This window comes from Lagenorhynchus albirostris, chromosome 7 (genome assembly GCF_949774975.1).
Source record: "Lagenorhynchus albirostris chromosome 7, mLagAlb1.1, whole genome shotgun sequence".
In the NCBI taxonomy this organism is placed as follows: Eukaryota; Metazoa; Chordata; class Mammalia; order Artiodactyla; family Delphinidae; genus Lagenorhynchus; species Lagenorhynchus albirostris.
This window is the reverse complement of record NC_083101.1, coordinates 70763430-70770251: the sequence shown is the minus strand read 5'-3', so window position 1 is coordinate 70770251 and position 6822 is coordinate 70763430. Positions and strand designations below refer to the sequence as shown.

Here is a 6822-nt window from a genome sequence, read left to right as displayed (position 1 = left end):
AAATCCCCTTGCCATTTCCTGCATCGTGAATCTCTTCGGTTCTTCAGTTACTTCTTCTTTCTCTTGTCTCTCTTCGTCCTTTCTCTGGGCCTCTAGTTCCATCAGGTCTTCATTTGTAATCTCCTCATGTTGCACAGTAAGGAGTTCAATAAAGTCGTCCTCTTGCAGATCTAGCTGAAATAAAGATACTATACTACTGTACTCTGTACAGTACTGTACCGTAAAGTACACAGAAGCACAACTACTTGTAGAGGATGCATGCACGTGACAATGTACGCCAGACAAGTGAACTAATTTACGTGATTGGACATGCGAACACACGTTCCCATCTTCGAAAGTTCACAACTCGAAGGTTTGTATGTAAGGGACTTACTCTGTATGTATGTTAGGTCCATTTAGTCTATAGTTTTGTTCAAGTCCTCTGTTTCCTTTTTGATCTTCTGTCTGGATGTTCTATCCATTACTGAGAGTGGAGTCTCTTACCATTATTGTCTTGTCTTATATTGTTTATTTCTCCCTTCAAACTATCAATGTTTGCTTTATATATTCAGGTGCTCTGATGTGTGTAATATATATAATTCTTATATCTTGTTGGTAGATTGGCACTTTTATCAGTATAACGTCCTTCTGTTTCTTATGACAATTTTTGACTTATAATCTATTTTGTGTGATATAAGTATAGCCAACCCTGCTCTATTTTGGTTACTATTTCCGTGGAATATCTTTTTCCATCCCTTCACTTTCAACCTGTGTGTCCTTTTTATTTTTTATTTTATTTTATTTATTTATTTTTGGCTGTGTTGGGTCTTCGTTTCTGTGCGAGGGCTTTCTTCAGTTGCGGCAAGCAGGGGCCACTCTTCATCGCAGTGTACGAGCCTCTCACTATCGCGGCCTCTCTTGTTGCGGAGCACAGGCTCCAGACGCGCAGGCTCAGTAGTTGTGGCTCACGGGCCTAGTTGCTTTGCAGCATGTGGGATCTTCCCGGACCAGGGCTCGAACCCGTGTCCCCTGCATTGGCAGGCAGATTCTCAACCACTGCGCCACCAGGGAAGCCCATGTGTGTCCTTTTTAGACAGCATATAGTTGAGTCTTGTTTTTTTAATTCGTTCAGCCACTCTTTGTCTTTTGACTAAAGAGTTTAATATTTTTTCATTTAATGTTAATTACTGACAGAAAAAGATTTACTGTTACCATTGAGTTCATTGTCTTGTTAGGTTTTTTGTTTTTGTTTTGTTTTTTTTTGTTTGTTTGCTTTTTCCTCTGAAAGATCCTTTTGTGAATCATGGTGGAATTACCTGTACCAGATATTTTAAAGATGTAGAACTTTATAATCGTGAGGTGATTTCAGTGAACAAGAAAAGCTTTCCAAAGTGAACTTAGCCAAAATTGTATTTAATCTTCCTTAAATATAGACACATTTTAGTTATTGGGGAGAAAGTCTGTTGAAATATAACAGGAAGTATTTGGATCCCTCTCTACTCCTCCTCCACCCTGTCCCCTATAGCTTCACATAGCCCAGAATCCATTTACTTTTGTTCCAATAGCCATTATACTTTATATTCTTTTAAAGTGGAAGCTTTGAAGTTGTAATAAATGTATTGTATCATACTACTCAGTTTGTTCAATTCACTAAGCATTCATAGAGTATTAGGCATCCCTCTAGGTTAGGTACCAGAGAGCAGTAGCTTTCAAACATTTTATACCATGAAAAAAACACCCATTTTATACTGTGACTCACAGTAACAAGTATCAGTATGGTTAACATTGTAACCCACCATGTCATTTGTGTGCGCCTATACTCATAACTGAAACAAGTGTCATAAAATAACACTTATTGGTATTATGGGAGATAAACTTTGATATTTTCTAGTCTATTCTTTTTCTTTTTAAAAAACTTTTTATTGAAGTATAGTTGATTTACAATGTTGTGTTAATTTCTGCTATACAGCATTGTGACTCAATCATACATATAAATATTTTTCATATTTTTTTCCATTTGGTTTAATCACAGGATATTGAATATAGTTCCCTGTGCTATACAGTAGGACCTTGTTGTTTATCCATCCTTTATATAATAGTTTGCATCTGCTAATCCCAAACTCCCAATACTTCCCTCCCACATCCCCCCTCCCTCTTGGCAACCACAAGTTTGTTCTCTATGTCTGTGAGTCTCTTTCTGTTCCATAGATATGTTCATTTGTGTCCTGTTTTAGATTCCACATATAAGTGATATAATATGGTATTTGTCTTTTTCTGACTTACTTCACTTAGTATGATAATCTCTAGGTCCATTCATGTTGCTGCAGATGGCATTATTTCATTCTTTTTAATGGTTGAGTCATATTCCATTGTGTGTATATATACATATATACACAGATATCACATCTTCTTTATCCATTCATCTGTCGATGGACATTTAGGTTGTTTCCATGTCTTGGCTATTGTAAATAGTGCTGCTATGAACATAGTTTCCAGAGGAGGTCCTCCACCGGTGGGTGTTTGAGGTGGTGGAGGCTCTGCAGGAGCATCCGTGGCACCCCAGCCAGATCCTTATTCACTACATCTGGGAGCTCATCGTCATCTGGGACCTGCAGGGCAGCCGCGTGCTCTGTCATTTCCTCAGCAGCCAGCAACAGGAGAATATCTGCTGGCAGTGGGATGGTCATCTGATAGCTGCCATTCTGACAGCAGCTACTGCCACTGGCCCATGTCCGGTGATAGCCAGCAGCCAGAGCCCCTGCACAGCTGTGTGCCTTTTGGTCCTTTTCCTTGCAAAGCTATTACCAACATCTTCTGGCTGACCACCAAGCAGGGGTTGCCCTTCACCATCTTCAAGGGTGGCATGCTGTGGGCTGGCTATGGGGACTGCCACTGCATCTCGGTGGTCCACAACAGCCAGCAGACAGCCTCTGACTTCATCTCCCGCGTTGTCGACTTTACTCTTCTTGTTGAGATGGACTGTGCGGCTGCCTTTGATGACCCCTACACGCAGGTGGTGTTGGCTGAGGAGGAGCTGGTGGTGATTGACCTGCAGACGGCCGGTTGGCTGCAGATTTAGCCTCCCTACCTGGCCTCCCTGAACTGCTCTGCCATCACCTACTCCCACCAAGTCTCCAACATCCTCCTGAAGCTGTGGGAGCACATCATCACTGCTGGCAGCTGGCAGAACACACACTTCTCCACCGTGGAGTGGCCCATAACTCACGGGGCATGAGGACAGCATGGTGAGGTTCTGGGATGCCTGTGGCATGTGCTTACTGCTGCTCTACAAACTCAGCACTGTACAGGTGTTCCTCACCAACACAGACCCCAGTGAGAACCTCACTTCCCAGGGCGAGGATGAGTGGTCCCTGCTCTGTAAGGTGGGCTCCTTTGACCCCCACAGTGACGATCCTCAGCTGGGCATCCAGAAGGTTTTCCTCTGCAAATACAGTGGCTACCTGGTTGTGGCCACCACGGCAGGGCAGGTGAGGGTGCTGGAGCTAAATGATGAGGAGGTGGAGCACTCCATGGAGCAGGTGGAGGCTGACCTGCTGCAGGACCAGGAAGGCTACCGCTGGAAGGGGCAGGAACGCCTGTGTGCCTGCCCGGGGCCTGTGCGCTTTGAGCCTGGCTTTCAGCCGTTCATATTGGTGCAGTGCCAGCCCCTGGTTGTGGTCACCTTCTTGGCCCTGCACTCCCAGTGGCACTTCGTGGCCTTCGGCACCAGCCACAGCTTCAGCCTCTTTGACCACCGGCAGTAGCAGCAGGTCTTTGTCAAGTGCACACACCTCAGTGATCAGCTAGCCTTGGAGGGCCCACTGTCCCATGTGAAGTCCCTAAAGACGTCTCTGTGCCAGTCCTTCCGCTGGACACTTTACAGCCGGGTGTCCAAAAGGTAGCAGTGGCCCGCTGGACCTCCCGGAGATGTGCAGGAGGGGAGCACCAGGCAGAGCAGACCCACATGCAGAACATGGAGCTGGCGCCCGTGCAGTGCAAGATGGAGGCGCACTCGGCAGCAGACACCTTCACGGGCTTAGTCCGGACCCTCTACTTCACTGACATCTACCTGAGGGACAACTCTCGCCTCTGCCTCTTGCTGTGGGCTGGCACCAATGGTAGTACCGTCTTTGCCTTTGCCTTGTGCATGACACCCGAGGAGCACAGAATGGGTGAGCTGGTGTGAGCGGAGCAGGCCAAGGAGATGCAGCTGGTGCCTGGTGGGCATCCTGGTGCTGGACGGACACAGTGTGCCCCTTCTCAAGTCCCTGGAAGTGGCCCATGACCTGTCAAAGAGCCTGGACATTCAGGGAAGCCACCAGCTGTTCGTTGGGTCAGAAGAACAGTTCAAGGTGTTTCGTGCTGCCCAAGGTCAGTGCCAGGCTGAAGCTGAAGCTAACCACCCTAGAGGGCTTGCGGGTGCAGTGAGTCACTGTGGCCTGCTTCCGCAGCTGTCGAGCTGAGGACTATAGGGAACATCACCTGGCTGTCATCACCAACGTGGGTGATGTCCAGGTGGTCTCACTGCCCCTGCTCAAGCCCCAGGTTCATTATAGCTACTTCTGCTAAGTGGATGTCAGCAGCATTGCTTTCTGCATCTTGACCAAATATGGCCAAGGTTTCTACCTGATCTCACCCTCCAAATTTGAGCACTCCTCTCTCTCCACCAAGTGGCTGGTTGAGCCCCAGTGTCTGGTGGATTCAGGCAGAAGCAAAGAACTACAGCTGCCCCCGCAATGGATTGGGCCCTGAGAAGGCCTTGGGTGGAGCCAGGAACTCAGCCAAGGTGATGGAGAGGAGAGGAGGTTGGCCTGAGATGGAGCATGCTCTGCTCAGTGATGAGAGGGTCCTGAAGGAGATCCAGAGCACGCTGGAGCGAGACCAAGGGCACTGTGGCAATTGGCCATTCTTAGCAAGTGGGTTACAGCCTCAGCAATGGGGAGGATGCTCCTGAGTTGCTGTCACTCTATCTCCTTCTGCAGTGGAGTGAGTGGTAGGGGCATCCAGGCTGCATGATAAGCACACACTACTGAGGCCTCTTCCTTGGGGTACCACCCCACCTAGAGAGGCCCATGGACTGGGCCATGCAGGGGGTAGGGGGACCCCCATTTTCCACCCTGTTGCTGCTCCTGGCCTCGGGAGGGGAGACACCCCAGGTCCTTGGGGCTATCCCTTCCTGGGCCTTGACTATCTTGGTCCTTTTGTCAATGTTGCACAGTTTTTAAACCCCCACTCCCCCCTTTTTGTTAGTCTTTTAATTATTTTGTCTGCCTTTTCCTCTCTTGATGTCTTCCTTTGTGTTTTGTTGTTTTTTTGTATAGCTGTGCTTTGATTCCTCTCTTTCTTCTGTGTAGTTTCTGTAGGTCCTTCCTTCCTTCCTTCATTGGGTCTTCTTTGCTGTGTGTGGGCTTTCTCTAGTTGTGGCAAGCAGTAGCTGCTCTTCATTGTGGTGCATGGGCTTCTCATTGAGGTGGCTTCTCCTGTTGCAAAACATGGGGTCTAGGCGTGTGGGCTTCAGTAGTTGTGGCTCGCAGGCTCTAGAGGACAGGCTCAGTAGTTGAGGCGCAGGGGCTTAGTTGCTCTGTGGCATGTGGGATTTTCTCAGACCAGGGCTCGAACCCGTGTCCCCTGTATTGGCATGAGGATTTTTAACCACTGTGCCACCAGGGAAGTCTGTATTTTTCTTTTTTATTGTGGTAAAATATACATAATGTGATATCTACCATCTTAACCATTTTTAAGTACAGTTCAGTGGTGTTAAATACATTCACATAACTTTTTCATCTTGTAAAACTGAAACTCTATACCCATTAAACAATGACTCCCCATTCTCCTCTCCCCTCAACCCCTGGCAACCACCTTTCTACTTTCTGTCTGTATAATACTGACTGCTCTAAGTACCTCATATAAATGGAATCATACAGTATTTATCTTTTTGTGACTGACTTATTTCACTTGGCATAATGTCCTCAAGGTTCACCCATATTATAGTATATTGCAGAATTTCCTTCAAGACTGAATAATGTTCCATTGTATGTATATATGACATTTTGCTTATTCATCTATCCATGGACACGTGGGTTGCTTTCACATTTTAGCTATTGTGAATAATGGTGCTATGAACATGGGTGTACAGATACCTCTTTGAGACCCTACTTTCCATTCTTTTGGGTATATACTCAGAAGTGAAATTGTTGGATCATATGGTATTTCTATTTTTAATATTTTTAGGAACTGCCATGCAATTTTCCACAGCCACTGTACATTTTTTTTTTTTTTTTTTTTTTTTTTTTTGCGGTACGCGGGCCTCTCACCGTTGCGGAGCACAGGCTCCGGACGCGCAGCCTCAACAGCCATGGCTCACGGGCCCAGCCGCTCCGTGGCATGTGGGATCCTCCCGGACCGGGCACGAACCCGTGTCCCCTGCATTGGCAGGTGGACTCTCAACCACTGCGCCACCAGAGAAGTCCCCCAATTTACATTCTTATCGGTAGTGCATAAGGGTTCCAATTTTTCCACATCCTCACTGACACTTGTTTTCTGTTTTTTGACAGTAGCAATCCTAATGGGTATAAGGCTGTAGGTATTTTTTTACATGGTTACGTTGAGGCTTACATACAATATCTTAGAACTGTAACAGTCTATTTTCAGACTGATAACAACTTAAGTTCAATCACCTACAAAACCTCTACATTTTAAGTCCCCCACACACTTTATATTATTGTTGTCACATTTTACATCTGTTCATATTTGTATCTTTTTTTTTTTTTTTTTTGCGGTACGCGGGCCTCTCACTGCTGTGGCCTCTCCCGTTGCGGAGCACAGGCTCCGGACGCGCAGGCT

At 46.5% G+C, this 6822-nt stretch overlaps 1 pseudogene; it reads left to right on the top strand.

Annotated features, from left to right (window-relative positions):
• The first annotated feature begins 309 nt into the window (after positions 1-309).
• On the top strand, positions 310-4976 carry LOC132522646 (LLGL scribble cell polarity complex component 2-like; annotated as a pseudogene).
• Positions 4977-6822: the final 1846 nt, after the last annotated feature.